The 21,472-nt window shown below is 40.4% G+C and overlaps 1 protein-coding gene across 3 annotated transcripts in view; it reads right to left on the reverse strand.

The window, feature by feature from the left end:
• The window catches only part of MTFR1 (mitochondrial fission regulator 1), a 67,244-nt gene extending 58,387 nt beyond the window's left edge, over positions 1-8,857 (reverse strand). For 2 of the 3 annotated variants that reach the window (XM_082674534.1, XM_082674532.1), the window contains exon 1: positions 8,802-8,857. The gene's annotated coding sequence lies outside the window, so the exon portion shown is untranslated. The other variant, XM_082674533.1, reaches the window with a different exon arrangement.
• Between the last annotated feature and the right edge of the window lie 12,615 nt (positions 8,858-21,472).

Consider the following 21,472-nt stretch of genomic DNA (forward strand, 5'->3'; position numbering starts at 1 on the left):
TGCATCCAACAGAGCACTGTTTGAGTCTACTTACATAAAGATCTAAAACAGGTAAAAGTGAAAGCAATCTCATCAGAGATTATGAATTTTTTTTTTAATTTAAACTTTGTCTTTTTTGTCTTGTTTTGAATTGTTGGAGGCAGAGGTCGTGACTGGCAGGAGGCCCGAGAGGGATTTCTGAGGGTGCTGGCAGTGTTCTATTTCTTGACATACGCAGATACTTGCACGTGTTTACTCTGTGAAAGCTTACCAAGATACTTTTCTTAATGTAAGTTATGCTTCAAATACAAGTTTTAAAAACACACAGAGCCTTTGACCAAGTTATGCAACTTTCAGGAATTTCTTTTGCAGAAATAAAAGCATTATACATAAAGAATATGTATAAAGGTATTTTCTGCAGTGCTTTTTCTACTCACAAAACTAGGATCAACTTTAAATGTTCACCAATAAAACACCTGTTAAATAAATTACTGTATATGCATATTACAAACTTTATGCATCTACTAAAAGTGAGTTACAGTCTATGTAATGACTTGATGGTATATATATGTTACAGGAAGGGAAATATACTAAGTATGATTTCATTTCTGTAAAACAAACAAAAAAATCTTCCACCTTTTCATTTATGAAAAGATATACATCAAACTATTAAAACTGGCCAGAGTGGGTAGAAGTAAATTTTTCTTTGTATGGTTTGTACTGTTTACACAATGCTACAAAAATACATGTTTTAATTTGCATTTAAAAACAAAATCTAGGGACTTCCCTGGTGGTCAACTGGGTAAGACTCCACGCTCCCAATGCAGGGGGCCTGGGTTCGATCCCGGGTCCGATCCCGGGTAGGGGAACTAGATCCCGTATGCATGCTGCAACTGAGAGTCCACATGCCGCCACAACTAAGAAGCCCACATGCCACAACTAAGAAGCCCACATGCCACAACTAAGACCTGGCGCAGCCAAAAAAAAAAAGAAAAAAAATATCGAAGTTACAAAAACCAAATGTCACCTTGCAGCTTTCACTCAGACATTCCTTGGACCATACTGAGACCTTCAGTCTCCTCCCCTGCACTTTCTGTCAACCTAACCAATCCCTTCCCACTTTCACTTTCATCTACCTCATGAAGCCCCAAATCACTTGAACCACTGCTTTGTTAGTATTTTCAACTCCTTTTTCTACTGTTTATTTTACAAGCCAGAACCTGATGAGTCCACAAGCCTACACTTCCTACAATTGGGCTGTAGAAAAAAGACTATATCTCACATTTTGATGTTGCTACAAATGTACTACCTCTGGTCTCAACTGGGCCTTCACTGCTGCCTAGCGTTCAGGAAAATCTTAGTTTCTGCTCTTCCCACTCTTCCATTCTCCAGAGCAGCTATTTCAAGCATTCTCCATGCTACCCAAATCTCTCTAACCCTTGCTCCATCATTTCTCATTAGATGACCAAGCTTACTACTTTAAATAATAGAGAAGTCTTCTGACAGAAAATCCCTCAACATCCTGCCACACCACATGCCATACACACAGCATCTCTGCATCCACACCTATTCTGTCCCTCTAAGTCTGTCCCCCATTCTCTCTTGTCCCTCCTTCCAACTAAGTGCTCAGGATTATACCCCCCCCCGCCCCCAACCCACAGGTCTCATTACATCAGCTCCATCCTGTATTACATGGATTCTCTTTCCTCGGCCCTGTTAAATTCAATCACATGCTACCTTCTGGTTTCTCCCATCTTCTTTTAAACCAAAGAAATCTGAAACTGAACTCCTCAACTTTCCTCCTAAATCTGTTGCTTATATGTTCCCTACCTCAGAAAATGGCACACCTAGTCAGTTATTCCTTCTTTCTCTTTCATTTTCTACAATCAAGTTCTATTTTGCCTCCTAAATATATCAGATTCCATTTCCATTGCCCTTACTGCTCTTCTAAGTCTATACTATTGTAAAAATCTATTAACTACACTATTTGCACCACCCCCTCCCCTGATTTTGCTATCCCTTTCTATCCATTCTCAATACCAAAGTAGGTCCTTTATGATTTGGTCATAAAGAGGGTTTTCCTGATCAACCAGGATTAGGGCCCTCCTGTATGTATTCTCTTACATTATTAAATTATGTATTACATTTCAAATTAAAATTAAAAATTAAAATTACATAAAAATTAAAATTACATTATTAAAGAGTGTATTAAAACAATGTACCTAAACTGCTTACCTCCTCCACGGCACTTCAGTCACCGTTAAGTGCAAAGACTCTATCTTATTCATCACAGTGACCCCAGCATGTAGCACAACATATAGGATACAACAGTTGCTCAGTTAATATGTGAATATTAAATGAAAGGCATCTAAGTCCCAAGCCAGTGCCTTTTCTATACTGTCTCAATTTCAAACAGACATCTTAAGAGGAATTTTACTTCTATTTATAGGTGAACTAGGTAATTTCAGACAAACCCTCCTCCCACTGAGGACAAGTAAACTAGGGGACAATATTTTTAAAATCATCTATTTGAAAGCATCAGAGAACTATTAAGGCAGAGAAGTATAACCAGGCCAAGAGTTGGTTCTTTGAAAAGACTAATAAAAAGAATTGACCTCTAATGAGATTTACTGAGGAGAGAAAAGGCACTTTGCCAGTATCAGGAATGAAAAAAGGGACATCATTATAGATCTTAAAGGCATGAAGAAAATCATAAAAGGCAAAACAGACCTATAGTGTAAGAAGTTACAATGGTGGTTACCTTTGGATGGGGTGGCTAAGAGTTGGAAGGGAGTATAAAGGGGCTCTCTGGAGCGCAGACAATTTTCTATTTCTTAAACTGGGTGGTCTCTGCATGGATATTTGCTTTGTGATCATTTATTGAGCTGTATATTTATGTCTGTGCATCTTTCTGTGTTACACTTTGTGTGTGTTATACTTCACAAGAAAACAGGTTTTAAAAAAAGATAGCTATCCCTGGTGGCGCAGTGGTTGAGAGTCCGCCTGCCGATGCAGGGGACACGGGTTCGTGCCCCTCTCCGGGAGGATCCCACATGCCGCAAAGCGGCTGGGCCCGTGAGCCATGGCCTCTGAGCCTACGCGTCTGGAGCCTGTGCTCCGCAACAGGAGAGGCCACAACAGTGAGAATCCTGCGTACCGCAAAAAAAAAGATAGCTAAGAATCAGGCTGCACTTTGTTTTCTAGGTTCTTTATGTATGTATATGTGTGTGTGTTTGTAAAATTTAACTTCTAGGATTATATGATGACGGTATAGGCTTATAGTCGAGCCTACTGTAGCGTAGACCAGACATACAGAAATATCGTGCAGAAGTAGCGTGGTGGGGTAGCTGGCAAGGCAGTAGAAGAGAAAACCAAGAGTAAAGGAGAAACAGATAAACTGTGAAAACAGACTTTCTTTTCCCGCCACAAATACTATGAAACTATGTGTGTGCAGGTAGACCAATTAAAGTATAGAGCAATCAAATCAAAGATAAAACAACATAATATTGTTTCAACTAACGCAGTGTATGTTTTTGAGATACTTATAATAAAAAAGTTATTAGCAAGAGTTTCACAATAAACCTGTTAGCAGTGATACCAAAGTTGTCATTAAACTTAAAATTCCAAAAACTTTAAAAGCTACAACAGTACATGGGGCTTATTTTTATAAGGTCTTGTGGAACTATTCAAGGAAATGGCCATTTAATTATCTTTACAATGTAACAGAAGAGTGTGACCATTTCATTCTGGGGTCTGAGGAGTCTAAAAAGATTAACAGAACATTCTTAGTTATTTGGTTGGCTAAATTATTGGAATAAGGTTTCCTGTTCTCAGAAAACTAAGAGATCAGGTAAGCCATATTAGTTCATCCCAAACGACAGTCTACATTCTAGCTGCAAACAATGATGCAAAAGAAAAATAAGGACCATGAAGTAAAAAACAAAAACTTATTCAATTTAAAGTTACTGTCCTTGACCCAGCAATCCCACTACTGGGCATATACCCTGAGAAAACCATAATTCAAAAAGAGCCATGTACCAAAATGTTCATTGCAGCTCTATTTACAATAGCCCAGAGATGGAAACAATCTAAGTGCCCATCATCGGATGAATGGATAAAGAAGATGTGGCACATATATACAATGGAATATTACTCAGCCATAAAAAGAAACGAAATTGAGCTATTTGTAATGAGGTGGATAGACCTAGAGTCTGTCATACAGAGTGAAGTAAGTCAGAAAGAGAAAGACAAATACCGTATGCTAACACATATTATGGAATTTAAGAAAAAAATGTCATGAAGAACCTAGGGGTAAGACAGGAATGAAGACACAGACCTACCAGAGAACGGACTTGAGGACATGGGGAGGGGGAAGGGTGAGCTGTGACAAAGCGAGAGAGAGGCATGGACTTATATACACTACCAAACATAAGGTAGATAGCTCCTGGGAAGCAGCCACATAGCACAGGGAGATCAGCTCGGTGCTTTGTGACCGCCTGGAGGGGTAGGATAGGGAGGGTGGGAGGGAGGGAGACGCAAGAGGGAAGAGATATGGGAACATATGTATATGTATAACTGATTCACTTTGTTATAAAGCAGAAACTAACACACCATTGTAAAGCAATTATACCCCAATAAAGATGTTTAAAAAAAAAAGTTACTGTCCTTTATTTTGAGAATATGTCCTTCTTACGTTTTTAGTATTAAAATGCTTTTTCTTTTAGGATGTGGGGACAGTAGATGAATGTTACTTTTGATTTTTTTTTTTTTTAATGCTCACTTATAATAAAAAGTTGTCAGGGCTTCCCTGGTGGCGCAGTGGTTGAGAGTCCGCCTGCCGATGCAGGGGACACGGGTTCGTGCCCCGGTCTGCCGCGGCTGGGCCCGTGAGCCATGGCCACTGAGCCTGCGCGTCCGGAGCCTCTGCTCCACAGCGGGAGAGGTCACAATAGTGAGACGCTCGCGTACCGCAAAAAAAAAAAAAAAAAAAAAAAAAAAAAGTTGTCAAAGCCCTACCCTTTCTGGAAATTAAACTTGAAATTCAAGTCTAGTGACCACTGCTATACTTCAAGTCAGTCTGGGCTGAGACTTTAAGTCAGAACACTTACCACACTATAAAACAATGACATAGTACTCAACCTATGGGTACAATTTACTGGCAATATTCTGAATTAATATTCTATACTATTCATACTAATTAAGTACACTGCTACATTCCCAGTACCTAGCACAGAGTCTGACATATAATAAGTTTAACTTTTTTCAGTCCACAAATGAATAAATCTCATGACCTGTACTACATCTCTCAAAAACAAAAGAAAAAGCTGTTTAGGTAAGAAACCTAAGAACATAACCTAATTAAAACTTGATGAAAATTCTTTCAAGTTAATGGGCTATAGATATGAAACTAAACTTCTAAAGGACATTTTCTGTAACATTTTTAGAAGTTAACTTTCTCTCCGTATGCTATAAAAGAAGTTAGAGGTAGCTTTATATTTCCTTTTGAACTAAAGATGTGCCATTTTCATGTGAGGATCTCTGACATATAACCCTCCTGTGAATGAGATAGGAATTTCCTTTAAGTATTATTTTAAGTATTCCCATGCAAATGAATTAAGCATCCTGGCATCAATTTTAAAACAATCTTTCGAAAAGACTGCTCAAATATCTTAAGTGGTCCTGGACATCAGTAGAAAAAAAATACTCACACTACTTGGAAGTCAATAATATTTTTCACTAACTAAAAGTGCTTCCTTGGGCCAAGCAAACTGATGAAAATTCACTATAAACGTGATTTTGATAAGTTGTGTAATAATTACTGTCCCCTACATATTATGTGTATTAAAAAATTCCCTTATGGAAAAATTCAGTAAATTATACCTTCATAAGTAAAGGTGTTCACTTTTTTCAAATTTTAACAATACTTTTTATTTCTTTTAATTGAAGTATAGTTAATTTACAATGTTGTGTTAGTTTCAAGAAAGATGTTTAGTTTTTAAAAGCTAGTAAGGGTAGTTACTGAAGTATCAGTTGTAAAAGAGAAACTCTAGAGGCAAACTAAATGTCCATCAATAAGGAAATAGTTAAATTCAACATACTTATTCTAAGTTTATGGCCATTAAAACAAAAAGCTATACATGAAAGGATTTCATGATAAAAATCTAAATGACTAACACATATGTGATTCTGTTTTTAAAAAATAAAACAAAGCATAGAAATAGTGGTGAAATAGATATTTTATGTACACATGTACACAAAAGAAAAGATTTGAAAAGATACCAAAGCTTAACACTGCTTGTGTCTGAGGCCTGGTGAGGGAATTCTCTACCTTTTCTTCTTTATGTTTATGCACTTCTGTATCATTACATGGTGAGATTACAGTATCACTATTTGTTGCTTATCTAAATTGTGTAAGTTGTATCAACAGTAAATAAACATAAAAGAACAGATGAACAGCTGAGTAGTTAACATTTCAAAAAGCAGCTATATAGTAATAACACTCATCACCAAGACTGCCCAAGAAAACAAAGGGGTAGAAACTGAAGTTTATCAGCACTTCAGAACCTGCTGCACCACTGTACCACGCTGTCTCTTCCCCTCTCTTTTTTTTTAATTTGTCTGCACTACTGGGCATGTACGAACTTAGTTCCCGACCAGGGGTGGAACCCCTGTACCCTGCATTGGGAGTGCAGAGTCTAAACCACTGGACCTCCAGCGAAGTCCCTCTTCCTCTCCTTCAGAGTATTTTTTTTTTCTCCACTCCTTTCCTTATATCCATACATTCACCAGTTACCAACTTCTATTTCCACCAGGTTAATTCACTAATTGCTTCACATCTCAGGTGAAGCCATTTTTGACAGGGCCAGCTCACTATCTTCTTATGAGACTGATCATGTCACTTCTTTGCTCAAATTCAAACTCCTTCAACTTGGCATTCAAGTTCCTCCATGTGTGAGTCGAACTTTACTTCTAGACTTTTGAACTACTCCCCTACAGTAGGAATCCTAAACTCCAGTTTAACAGGTCTTCTCTGCTGTCCTCCGAACAAGCCCAGCTGTCTCTTTCTAGACCTTACTCCTCTAAAACTACTTGGATGAAGATGAAGATGCTCTCTAAGAAGTAATGTAAGATAGAAAAGATGAGGGATACAGATTAAAGTATCCAGTATACATTGCCAGTATATGCTAAGTGCCGAAAGAGGTAGCGATTATTCATTGATACATATTTTTTTTCCCTTTTCCCTTCCTCTTTAACTGGACATATTCTATAAAATAAATGTTTTAAATTCTATTTACTGAACTACACTTACATACTTTGCTCATAACTTTAAATTCAATTGTATTAACCTTTTATTGTTTCCAAGAAACAAAAATACCTAGCTTACTACTGTACGCATAAATACCCAGGGTTTTTTTTTTCTCCCCCCATTATGGATTTGTAGCTCAACAGAATTTCCCACAGCAGTTAATTTACTCCACAATTCTTAGGACATTCAATTGTGGTTAAAAGAGCAAGAACTTTGCAGTGACCAGGGTCAGCATCCTAAATTTCAGCCCCCTGCCCCTTACATCAGTGTGATCGCAGGCAAATTGCTTAACCTCTCTAAGCCTCTTTTCCCCTCACCTGTAAAATGGGATAATACCTACTTCACACAGCTGTTGTAAAAGTTAAATGAATAGGTGGAAACAATTTCACAGTGCTTCATACATATCAAAACCTCGGTAAATATAAATTATCAATACAAAAGATTTTAATAAATAATCAATACATAATGCTACTCAAAAGCAGTAAAGCTACAGACAAAACTAGATTATTTGAAAACCTTTGTTTTCAGTGATTTTGAAAAGCTGAGCACCAGGTAATGAAACTGCACCGTCAGAGAACTGCCCACATTCTTGCAGCGCAAACTAAATTAACGCTGTCTACGCCTTCAAGTGTGCCTCACTTTACTCAACCTCTCTAGAAAGTAAATGACTGGAAAAGTATGATTACTGATCATGAGAAATATGTAAAAGAGATGAAAAGATATGTCTGGGATACACTTCAAAATAACCCGGGGAGAGGGAGCAAGCCTGGCCATTTAATTATACTTGTTGAATTGGTTAAATTGAGTGATGGGTACACCGAGTTCTTTACCCTATTCTCTCGACCTCTGTAGAGTTTGCAGATTTCCATAAAAAAATGTGTTTTTAAATGTCCAAAGGTCGATTTTTGTTTTTTCCCCTTGGGGCTTAATGCAAATCCTGGTCCTGGTCAGGAAAACATTGGGAAAGTCCTGAGCGGCGGAAAGTCAACGGTAACGCCGGTCAGCGGAAGCTGGTTGAATCTCCCCGGCCGCCCGGTAGGCGTGCTCCTCCCTCCGAATCCCCGAGGCCTGGCCGGGAGGTGCGCCCGCCAAGTCCGGCCGCCGGTCCCGGGAAAGAGCAACACCCACGGGAACCGCAGCCAAGGGCCTTCCAGACGGCCAGCGGGCCAACTGCGGGCTCCGGACGACCGACCGAAGCCCGGGGACGGGGGGGCGCAGCGGCGGGGTAGGTGAGTGCCAGCCTTCGGGGCAAGTCGGCCAAATTCCCTCTGCTCCGCCTAAGCTCCAGCCCCACCCGGGTCCTCAGCCACCCTGACTGCCCCAGATCCTCTCCGCCTCCCTCCAGCAGCGGCGCAGACACCCAACCGGTCCGCGGAGCCCGCCGGCCTCCCCGCAAGCCCGAGCCCGGCTCCTTCAGCGCCTACCCTGTCACCAGGGTTTCCCACCGCCGTCTGGCCCGGGGGCGCCTCCTCGACCCCACGCCGACCGCTTTCCAGAGTCGCTAGCCCCACTTTACCTCAGCCGCGCGGCAGCCTCGCACCCCTCGCAGCAACTCCGGCTTCCAGCTTGGCTGAACCGGGGCGTTGCTGCCAATCACCCGATCTCCGCCCCGAGCCCGGGCCAGGATGACCAATCAGCGGTTTCCTCCGGCCCTGAGGCGGGCACTGAGAGCGGGAGCGGAAAGCTAGAGGACCGCCGGAAGCGCCTGGAGCGGCCCTTCGCAGTGTGCGCACGCGCGGGGCTCGGCTGGGGGCGTGCGCTTGCTCGTGCACCTTGCTTTTCGTTTTCACTTCCCTGCCCTGGGAAGTGCCTTGTAAGCCTGAAGCTCTAGGCGTGCAGGGAGAATCACATGATGAGTGTAGCCGCAAGTGTGCATTACCTTGAAAGAAGCTGTGAATCTTAAGCCCTTGTTAAGCTAACCAGTGTGGAGCTTTTTCATCCCGCGCTGTAGGGACTTGGTGCTCAGCCGGCTTATCTTCTGCTGCCTTTTACAGACTTTGTATCCCCGGTGTGTTTGTCTTTAGAGAGAGTGAGGGTGTGGGGTTGTACAAAGTGCCTGATGGATGACGATTTTACTTTACTGAGTCTTCAGTTCCAGCATCTGTTTAATAGCTGGGACACATGGTTTTTAATAGCTGAATATCCTAGGACACTCTGGATTGCAAATCATTCTGTCATGAAAATGATTTTTACACTTATAGCTAACAATATATTAAGCATGGTAACGTGTGTAGTGCTGATAAAAGATTCACAGGTAGAATGAGAAACCTATTTCTATATGGCCTTTCAAGAGGCTGTTGCTGATTGGCTTGATTAGCTGCATCTCTTACCCTCCCATTGTAATTGATCCCAGAGGTCAGTCTGCAGACAGCGGAGCGCCGATGTTCTTATCCTGGGACCCCCAGTCTCTCCCTGGCGAGGGCTTCCCTCCTTCAGCAAGAGCATTAATTCATTTACTCAACAAGGGCTTGTTGGGGCCCACTAAGACGGTACAAAGATTTTAAAAAGCATTGAACCACGCCCTCAGTGAGCCTACAGGCTAACAACAAACTTAATTTATATAACCAAATGTTATAATGGAGACATGGAGGGGCCTGGGAGACCTGCCTACGCCTGCCCCGGGTTCTCAGCACATCCGGAAAGAGTTAATGCTTGGGCTGGGATGAAAGAGCAGCATCTTCTGAGCTAAAGGGGCGGAGCAAAGCATGGCGGCATTTCTGACAAAGTTCACCTGTTTCTCCTGAGATCTTCCCAGGGTGGAGCTCTGCTAAGCTAATGAAGCTTCTGCCCGGGCCCCAGGACTTGCAACAGGTCTTTCCAAGACCCAAGGTGGGCACCGAGTTCACCTTATCACATGTAGCTTTCGACTCTTTTTAAAAGGAAGATGTCTTAAAGCTCTCCTCAACAGGGATTGGTTAAGGCTTTTTTCCGTTCCAATTTCCTTTCCTTCACATTTCCCTTCATCCTAGGTACCCTGGAGTGGCCGTGGGCATTTGGGGAATCTGGGTGAGGGAAAAAGAGTTGAGATGAATTTGAGCCACTTCCCTAAGTTATTGCTGACTCTCCTGGTGTTGGAATGGCTTCCAGGAATACTCCTAGCCGTGCTTTATTCCATCTCACAAATGGATGTGTCCCGTGGCACCTAGCACTAGAAGTATTTAGCTGGTGGAAGAGAAAGAGAGTTTGAAATGAGCTCAGCCAGAAGCTAACCTAGGGGAAAATCTTCCAGTCATCACACTTTTAAAATTATAAGTAGGGGTCTTCCCTGGTGGCGCATTGGTTGAGAGTCCACCTGCTGATGCAGGGGACATGGGTTCGTGCCCCGGTCCGGGAAGATCCCACATGCCGCGGAGCGGCTGGGCCCGTGAGCCATGGCCGCTGAGCCTGCGCGTCCGGAGCCTGCGCGTCCGGAGCCTGTGTTCCGCAAAGGGAGAGGCCACAACAGTGAGAGGCCCGCGTACTGCAAAAAAAAAAAAATTATAAGTAGGATGCTTTACTTTTTGTTTTTAATAAACTTTATTTTGGAATAACTTTAGATTTACAGAAAAGTTTGCAAAGAGTACAAAAAGTTCCTGTGTACTCCTCACCCAGTTTCCCCTAATGCTAACGTCTTACATTATCATAATACATTTATAAAACTAAGGAGCCAACACCGGTACAAATTCCAGACTTACCTCAGTTTTTACTAATCCTTTTTCTGTTCCAGAATTCAATCCAAGGTGCCACACTGCATTTAGTCATCATGTCTTTTTAGACTACTGCTCTGGTCTGTCAGAGTGTCTCAGTCTTTCCTTGTTTATCATAACCTTGATGTGACCACGACAGTCTTGAGGAGTCTGGTCAGGTATTTTGTATAGTGTTCCTCAATTTGAATTTGTCAGATGTTTTTTCTCATGATTAGACTGGGATTATAAATTTTGGGAAAAATACCATATGGGTGGAATGCCCTTCTCAGCACATCGTATCAGGGGTACATGATGACTTAATTACTGCTGATGTTAACCCCAATCACCTGGACCATGGTAGTGTTTGCTAGCTTCTCCACTGTAAAGTGGCATTTTTCCCCTCTTTCCCTATTCTCTGGAAGCAAGTCACTAAATCCAGCCCACTCTGAAGGAGAGTAAGAGATTAAGCTTCACCCCCTGGAGTAGAATATCTATACAAATTATTTGGAATTCTTCTGTAAAGAAGATTCACTCTCTCCCCACCCCCATTTATTTATTTGTATTCAATAATTTGTTTATAAATATGCATGTATATTTATTTTATACTTCATTTTATATTCTATATATGATTTTTATTTTTTTGCTCAAATTGTTCTAGCTTGACCATTGGAAGCTCTCTTAGGTTGGCTCATGTGCCGTTTTTGCTTTTTTAAATTTTATTTTTTCTTATTTATTTATTGCTGTGCTGTGCGTTATGTGGGATCTTAGTTCCCCAACCAGGAATCGAACTGCTCCTGCATTGGGAGTACGGAGTCTTAACCACTGGACCGCCAGGGAAGTCCTTCCTTTTTTGCTTTTTTTTTTTTTTTTGTGGTACGCGGGCCTCCCACTGCCGTGGCCTCCCCCGTCGCGGAGCACAGGCTCCGGACGCGCAGGCCCAGCGGCCACAGCTCACGGGCCCAGCGGCTCCGCGGCATGTGGGATCCTCCCGGACCGGGGCATGAACCCGCGTCCCCCTGCCTCGGCAGGCAGACTCCCAACCACGCCACCAGGGAAGCCCCTTTTTTGCTTTTTGATCATCATCTTTTTTCTTGAACTACAAGAGGCTCCAGGCTGATCTTGTACTTTTCTTGCCCCAGCATTAGAGTCAGCCATTTCTGCATTTCTTCAAGGAGTCCTGGAATGGTATTTAGAAATCAAAATCTAGATATTGGGTGTACTAGTTGCTCCTGGGATATCATTGAATCTAACCTCTCCTGGTGCACATATATTGCTGCCTTGTTTTTTAATTCTTTGTTTATATCCCTGTGATAGGCAGCCTCTAATATGGCCCCCAAAGATCTCTGCCTGGTATTCATGCTCTTGTGTAATTTCCTCTTCTCTAGGGTGGATTGGACCTAGTGACTCCCTTCTAATGAATAGACTACAGTAAGAAAGATGGGACGTCACTTCCAAGATTAGGTTACAAAAAGATTGTAGCTTCCATCTTGCTTGCTCTCTCCCGGTCTCTCCTTCATTCACTCTGAGAAGCCATCCACCGTGAAGTGAACTGTCCTATGGAGAGGTCCACATGGCAAAAAACTGAGGGAGGCCTCTGACCATCTGTACATCAGCCTATAAGAAACTGAATCCTGCTAACAGCCGTATGAGTGAACTTGGAAAAAGATTCTCTCCCACTTGAGCCTGGAAATGATTTCAGCCCCACTGACACCTTGATTGCAGCTTTGAGAGAGACCCTGAGCCAGAAACATCCAGCTAAGCCACACATGGATTCTTCATGCACAGAAACTATGAGATAATAAATGATTATTACTGTGTTAAGTTGCTATGTTTTGGAGTAATTTGTTAGGAAGCAATAGATAACTAATACAATTTCTGACTCCATAAGATCAGTGGTTCTTAAATTTCACTTTGGAATTTGTTTAAAAATACTTATACCCGGACTTCCCTGGTGGTGCAGTGGTTAAGAATCCGCCTGCTAATGCAGGGGACATGGGTTCGAGCCCTAGGTCTGGGAAGATCCCACATGCCGCGGAGCAACTAAGCCCGTGTGCCACAACTATTGAGTCTGTGCTCTGGAGCCTGCGAGCCACAACTACTGAGCCCATGTGCCACAACTACTGAAGCCCATGCTCCGCAACAAGAGAAGCTACTGCAATGAAAAGCCTGTGCACCGCAACAAAGAGTAGCCCCCGCTCACCACAACTAGAGAAAGCCCGCACACAGCAACGAAGACCCGATGCAGCCAAAAATAAATAAATAAAAATAAATAACTAAATTTATTTAAAAAAAAAAAAAAATACTTATACCCATAGAGAGCCATGATTAATTAAAAATGTATAAAATATGATTCCATATTGATTTAAAAAGCAAATATGAATATATTGTAATATGCATAGAAAACTCTTTGGAAGGATATATATAACAAAATGTCAATAGTGTTCCTCTCTGGGTGGTAGAATTATGGTTTTACTTTTCTGTATTCTTTTCTGTATTTCAATAACTTTTGCATATTTAATATGTGTTAAGTTGTATAATAAAATTAAATAAATTACAAAATAAAAAATAAATACATACACCCAGGCTCCTTCCCAGAAACTTAGGTGGTTGCTCTGTATAGCTAATTCTTAAAATGTAGAAGGTTACAGGGCAATCCATTTGGGGATTTTAGAAGACAATAGACTTTTCTTTTTAGTGTTTCTGATCCTGGAATTCTTTACCCAAATTAATGGCTTAGCTTTCTTGGCAGAATCCAGAATAACTGAAATTTCATCTGCTAGTTGAAGTATTTATTATATAGGGAAGAAAAAAACAACAGAGTTCTCTCTTATTCAACATACAGGCTTGAAAAAGTCCCTTGACCTTTATATGCCTCCAAATTCCTAACAGGAAATTAAACGATTATAATGCTGTTATTTAGGCAAAGAGATTTATCATTATTAAGTGTATATTAGGCAATAGAAAGGTGACCAAGGCCAGCTGTGGGCCAGTTTCCTCGCAGAGATTTAACAAGAGGTTATATTCCCACTTGTTCATTTTGTTTGATAGTGAGGCAGAATTCTATTGTAGAAAGACTGTGGGCTTCTAAGTCCGACAGACCTATATTCAAATACGCCTCTGCACTTACCAACTGTAAGTCTCTGCAGGTCTCAATTTCCTGACCTCAATCTCCTGACAGTGGGGAAAATAGTCACCCTCAAAGGGTAGCCCTGAAGACTGATTGTGTAACATTTATAAAATACTAAGGGCAATGCATGCCTTATCACAAGGGCCCAATTAATAATAACCACGAAGGACAAACAGTCAGTTCATATGATTGTGACCCTGATATTAGTAAAGTAAGGGACAGACAAATGTCCAAATATGTCCATCAGTCTGTTTCTCATATTAGGTTTAAGGACAGCCGTATTTGGTGAGACAGGTTGAATAAGCTGCAAGCCTTACACAATACTTTCCTTGGAAATCGAGACCCTTTCTCTAGCTCTGATTTTTGACAGCTCTGATTGCCTGTCTATAAAAAATATATCACACTGAAATGGGCCTCAAGAGGTCCTGAGTTAGAATCTAGGAAAACCTAGCTGGTAAAAGACCACTGGGTAGGACAGTGAAGTACCCATGTGAGGGACACTTTAAGACAAAGGGAGGCTGGATGTGTCTAGGAGAGATGAAGCTGCAGGACTACTGGTCAGAGCTAACTGGTGGGCCAACATGATCTCACATTAGGGGACAGTCAGAAGATACTGGTTAATGCCTAATAGTTCAGGGCTATTGGCTTCAAGGCAGGTATTGTTAAGAGAGAATAATGTTTAAATCTGCTTCAGTCATGTAAATCTCAGTATAAATGAATGTGTTTTACCACGGTGTCCAATGAAGAATTTGTTAAGCTATTGTGATTTAATCATGTACTATTGGATAAATTTGGTAGTTCTAAGCCTTGAAACTATTTTTCTCAGATCAGTGTACAAAGCGATCTGATGTACAGTAAATCCTTAAAGATGTATATCCAAATAGGTCAAAAGGTCACTGCGTTCCAGAGATTGTGATATTTCCTTCTGTAAACCAGATTTTGGGATAGACACTGACCCACAGAGCTCTTATTTATGTTTTTAAATGGTTTTGTTTTTAAAACTGTGATTCTGGGGACTTCTCTGGTGGCGCAGTGGTTAAGAGTCCGCCTGCAAGGACTTCCCTGGTGGGGCAATGGTTAAGAATCCACCTGCCAATGCAGGGGACACGGGTTCGAGCCCTGGTCCGGGAAGATCCCACATGCTGCAGAGCAACTAAGCCCGTGTGCCACAACTACAGAGCCTGCGCTCTAGAGCCCACAAGCCACAACTACTGAAGCCCATATGCCACAACTACTGAAGCCCGTGTACCTAGAGCCTGTGCTCCACAACAAGAGAAGCCACTGCAATGAGAAGCCCATGCACCGCAACAAAGAGTAGCCCCTGCCCACTGCAACTAGAGAAAGCCCACGCACAGAAACGAAGACCCAACGCAGCCAAAAATAAATAAATAAATTTATTTTAAAAAAATTGTAATTCTGGAAAATGTTAAACGTACACAAAAGTAAAAAGCACAGTACAATGAATCCTCATATATCCATCACACAGCTTCAACAACCAGCCACCTATTCCTACTGGTTTCACCTATGCTCTTTCTTGGCTTCTTTGACTCTTTTTGTTGTTTCTTGTTTAGAGGTGATGCCAGGGAATAAACCACAAGGCCTCATACAAGCAAACTCTTCGATTCTCTTGAAGCTAATCTCAGGCATGTCATTTCAAACATAAATATTTCTGTGTGTATCCCTAAAAGATAAGGAGTCTTTTTATTTTATTTTTGTTTGTTTTTTATTTTTTTTTTTGGCCACGCCATGTGGCTTGCGGAATCTTAGCTCCCTGACCAGGGGTTGAACCTGGGCCCCTGGCAGTGAAAGAGCCAGGAAGGAGTCTTTTGAAAAACATATCTATACTATTATCAGGCTTGAAACATTAATAATTATTTCTTAATGTCATCAATTCAGTGTGTACATTTACCTGGTTGTCTCATTTATTTTTTATTTTTTTTATTGTTGGTTTCTTTGAATTGGAATGTTAAACAAAGCCACGCATTACATTTTGTGGATAGTCTCTGAAATCTGTTTTAATCTACATAGAACGCGCCCCCCACACCCCACTATTTCTTGTTTTGTTTTAGTGAAGAAACTGAGAATTTTGTCCCATAGAAATTTCCCACATTCACGACTCTGCTGATTGCATTCCTATGGCGACATTTAACAATTCCTTTGTCTCCTTTTATTTTCTGTAAACTGCTGATTAGATATAAAGGCTTGATCTGATTTAGGCTCAATTTTTTGGCAAGAATACTTCATATGTGGTGGTGTATTCTTACATCAGAAGCTACATAATGTTCACGTGCTTCTTTGTGTAACATTAACAGCTATTGATGATCACTGCCTAGATCCCTGATCTGATTATGGTTTGCAAAACAGTAACACAAAGGGATGTGTTATCATCCCTTTTCATTTGTTAGCTAATTGGTTACCTTGAGGCATGTTTGTAAAGGAAAGCAGGTTGATGCTTATTTCTTAATAGCTACCAGTTTTCAGAATAATCTCATGTCAACAATTTTGTTACACTGAAGTGTAGTACATTTAAGAAAGGCAAATTTAATGCTTGGTTTGATTCTCTCTTTATTTAGCAGTTTTCAGAAAAATGAGTTGGTTCCTTCAAATTCTCTAAAGGTAACCAGTGACATTTCTTTTTTTTCCCCCCAGTATTCAAGCACTCTTGAATTTTATCATTATAAATTAGCTTTTATCAGATCTTCTCTAGATAGCAGATTTTTTACAGAGAGACATGGGACTAAATGTACATTTATGGAACATCTTCTAGATACTGGTCTGGGTGCTCTCACTTACACTATTTTAACTAATTTCCACAGCAATCTTGGAAGGCAGGTGCCATGATCTCTGTTTTTTAGAAGAGAGTGAGGTCCTCAGCAGCAAAGTGACTACTAGTCATACAGCCAGCAAGTAGTCAAACTCAGATTTGTCTGAACCATACGGCACCATGTAGCTTTTTTGAATTAGGTCCTACAGACACTGAGGCACTAAGTAGGGCTCACTGGTTGCCCCACCAGCCTCCCGCCTCCTATGTATCTTCCTCAGACTGTTTGGTGACCCCCATTTTGTCACTCTCATACTTACAAAAGTACAATAGCTCCTTGGAACTGCTAAATACCCTTTTGCCTTTTAACCTAACACATAGATACACTTTATTACATATACGATTTTACTTAATGCAAATTTATGCATTATATATAAAACTACATTTACAACCCCCTAGTAAAGTTACCTTATTATTTTTTAATTTTTTGGCCGTGTCACGTGGCTTGTGGGAACCTATTTTCCTAGGACCAGGGATCTAACTCGGGCCCCCTGCAGTGAAAGCGCAGAGTCCTAACCACTGAACCTCCAGGGAATTCCCAAAGTTACTTTATTTATTTTTGGCTTTTCTTGGTGTGGTGGGCTCCTAGTCCCCCAGATCCTACGCTGTTTATTCATGTAATATATGATGAAAACCTAGATTATATCTCTCTATATATTTTCCATGCTCACACAATAACATGTAAAGATATATAAACATGTGTAGGATATTTGTTATTGTTTTCAAAAATCAGATCATACGACATATAATTTTAAGCATCTTACTTTTATCACTAAACATTGTGTCTCTTCCTAGAGCTCTAATTTCCTTTTCTTAATGACTTTCTAATATAGTTTTCATAATGGTCCATGTTTTTTAGCTATACCATCATTTACTAAAACATTCCACTATTGATATGCATTCATTTGATGTTGGATGTTGTTGGCGTTGTTTCAGGGTTCTTTTTTGTTGTTGTTCCAACATGAACAATGCTGCAATAAACATCTTTGTCCTTACTGTCTTTATATACCGGTGCTTTTTGTTTCTGTGGTTTAGATTCTTGAGAAATGAATTGCTGTATCAAATATGAATTATTGTTAATAATAGATTTTTCTAGATTGCGTTCTAAAACGCTGTAATAATTTACATTTTCACAGCATTACCTGAGAGTCCTCTTCCTACCCAGTATCCCCACCAGCAAATTTGTGTCATTTTGATTTTTGTTAGTCTGATCAGCGTCAAGTGATTATTCCCATTGTTATATTAATTTGCATTCCCTTATTACAAGTGAATTTAAATGTCTTTTCTTGTTTATTGGTCATATGGATTTTCTCTTGATTAAACACCAATTTATATTCTTAACCCAATTTCCATAGGGTTATTTACGCCCTTCTTGACAACTTGTAATCAATTTTTTTTTTTTTTGGCCTAGTGTCTTGTGGGATCTTAGTTCCCCGACCAGGGATTGAACCTGGGCCATGGCAGTGAAAGCACCAAGTCCTAATCACTGGACAGCTAGGGAACTTCCAATTTGTAATCAATTTTTGAATGTTACTATCTGCCCACCGAGTTGCAAATTTACCCCCAAATCTATTATCATTGACATTGCTTATGTATCTTTTTTCCATACCAAAAAAATGTTTTTTTAAAACAAGTCAAATATGACCATTTCTTCTTTTTTATAAAAATTTCTTGGGTCCCACTTTCGTTTAAGGTCTCCCCTACTTCTTTGCTGTAGTCTCCAAAATTTTCCTAAAGGATTTTTTTTTTTTTTTTTTTTTTTGCGGTACGCGGGCCTCTCACTGCTGTGGCCTCTCCCGTTGCGGAGCACAGGCTCCAGACGCGCAGGCGCAGCGGCCATGACTCAAGGGCCCAGCCGTTCCGTGGCATGTGGGATCCTCCCAGACCGGGGCACGAACCCGCGTCCCCTGCCTCGGCAGGCGGACTCTCAACCACTGCACCACCAGGGAAGCCCCCCTAAAGGATTTTTAATATTTTATTTTTTACGCTTGAGTGTTTAATCCATTTGGAATTTAATATTTTGGTAAATGAGGTAATAATGGATACAATTTTATATTCAGTGCTTCTATTTATAATTATTTCTCATCCTTTAAAATTTTCTATTTTGACATATTTTAAAGTCTACATCAGTATATGTATAGCATCTGTGAATAAATAAATACATATACATATATCAGAGCTATGTGCTCAGAAAAATTTTTTTAAGCTGAAAGGGATGCTTGATCAAAAAGTTTTGGAAACCACTGCACTAGACCATGAGCTCTTTAGGGCAGTGATTATATTCTTCCTCATCTTTGAACCCATTGCTAAGACTGTCTCTAGCACATTGTATGTGTTCCAAAAATGTTTGCTAAATAATTGAATTAATAAAACTGCCATTAGGTGATTCATGTGTCTTAAGCAACACAGCCATTGAGAAACTTGACATTCCAGCTGTGTCCTGCCTGAGGTTAAACACAAGCAATGACTCACAATGGCAGGTAGTATAACTTCACTGGTGTTGAGTTCATACATTTTTAATATGGGGATATAAATTCTTAAAACCTTAAAAGACTTTCCTATGGCTTACAATCCATAGTGCTTATGAAACTGGTAATTATTTTTTGTGAATACATTCCCTGCTTTTTTTTTTTTTACATCTTTATTGGAGTATAATTGCTTTACAATGGTGTGTTAGTTTCTGCTTTATAACAAAGTGAATCAGTTTTACATATACATATGTTCCCATATCTCTTCCCTCTTGCGTCTCCCTCCCTCCCACCTTCCCTAACATTCCCTGCTTTTTTTTTTTTTTTTTTTTTTTGCGGTACGCGGGCCTCTCACTGCTGTGGCCTCTCCCGTTGCGGAGCACAGGCTCCGGATGTTCAGGCTCAGCGGTCATGGCTCACGGGCCCAGCCACTCCGCAGCACGCAGGATCTTCCCAGACTGGGGCACGAACCCGCGTCCCCTGCATCGGCAGGCGGACTCTCAACCACTGCGCCACCAGGGAAGCCCTCCCTGCTTTTTAATGTCAGTCACCTACTCTCTGTAATGGCAGTTTGCTAGGAAGAATTGGTCTTTTTGATACTGTAAAGTCAGAAGTGTGACTATATTTATTTATTTATTTCCAGCTACAAATGTTTATTTTTTTACTTTTTTATTATTTTATATTTTTATTATTATTTTTTTACAGTAGGTCCTTGTTGGTTATCTATTTTTTAAAATTAAAAAAAATAAATTTATTTACTTTATTTTGGCTGCGTTGGGTCTTTGTTGTGGTGCACGGGCTTCTCATTGCAGTAGCTTCTCTTGCTGTGGAGCACGGGCTCTAAGTGTGTGGGCTTCAGTAGTTGTGGCACGTGCGCTCAATAGTTGTGGCTCATGGGCTCTAGAGTGCTGGCTCTGTAGTTGTGGTGCATGGGCTTAGTTGCTCCGCAGCATGTGGGATCTTCCCAGACCAGGGCTCGAACCCATGTCACCTGCATTGGCAGGTGGATTCTTAACCACTGCACCACCAGGGAAGTCCCTGGTTATCTATTTGAAGTATAGCAATGTGATACGTCAATCTCAAACTCCCAATCTACCCCTTCCCCCCACCCTTCCACCCTGGTAACCATAAGTTCATTCTCTAAGTCTGTGAGTCTTGTTTCTGTTTTGTAAAAAAGTTCATTTGTCTTTTGTTTTTTTTTTAGATTCTGTATATAAGCAATATCATGATACTTGTCTTTCTCTGACTTACTTCACTTAGTTTGGTAATCTCCAGGTCCACCCATGTTGCTGCAAATGGTATTATTTCATTCTTTTTATATGGCTGAGTAATAGTCCATTGTATATATGTGGAAGTGTGACTATATTTAACTTTAGATTGTGAACTTCTAAAAGTCAAAAACTCTATTGAACATATATTCTGACTGGTGCCAAAAATCTATATCAATAATTAGTTGGGAAAACCCCAAACGACTTTTCCTTTTCTAATATACAAATTAACCTCAGCAAAAATAGCAAGTTTATTTCCCTGGGTTATTGTTTTTGATAACAATACTGAACAAAGTTTAATTTACTCAGTCAAATGGGCTATGTTTAACCTTACTCTGCCCTTTGTACTTCTTATATTTTTTACAGTTTTCTACATTTACGATTCCTTTTTTCCTATTTCTTTCTTTCTTTCTTTCTTTTTTTTTTTTTTTCAGTTTCAGCAGTTAATTGGTCTGGCTGATTTTTACAAATGAGGCTGGTGCTTCTGTCACTGGACATCATGCACCATCTCTCTTCTCCTTTTTATTTTAGATTCAGTATTCACTTACTACCACTCTCTCGTGACTTTGGAAAGTAGAAACCAGCCAGATGTGTTTTTGCTATAGGTCAAACGGTGTGAAAGAGATCTTTTCTACTCAACTTTGCCCCTTTTTGCTTGAGCTTATTAGGAGGAAGAGAAGGATAACGAAGAACAAGTGAAGGCAAAGGAATTTGGGCTGAAGTAACCGTTTGGTTTTTAAATTCACTTACAGACGAATCAAAGTATTGGAGAAACATTAGGAGAGACTACTGTACAGCCGGAGATATTTATACTCACTCACACTCTTTCTCCATTAGA

The sequence above is a fragment of the Grampus griseus genome (assembly GCF_964374135.1).
Source record: "Grampus griseus genome assembly, chromosome: 17".
NCBI classification, from domain to species: domain Eukaryota; kingdom Metazoa; phylum Chordata; class Mammalia; order Artiodactyla; family Delphinidae; genus Grampus; species Grampus griseus.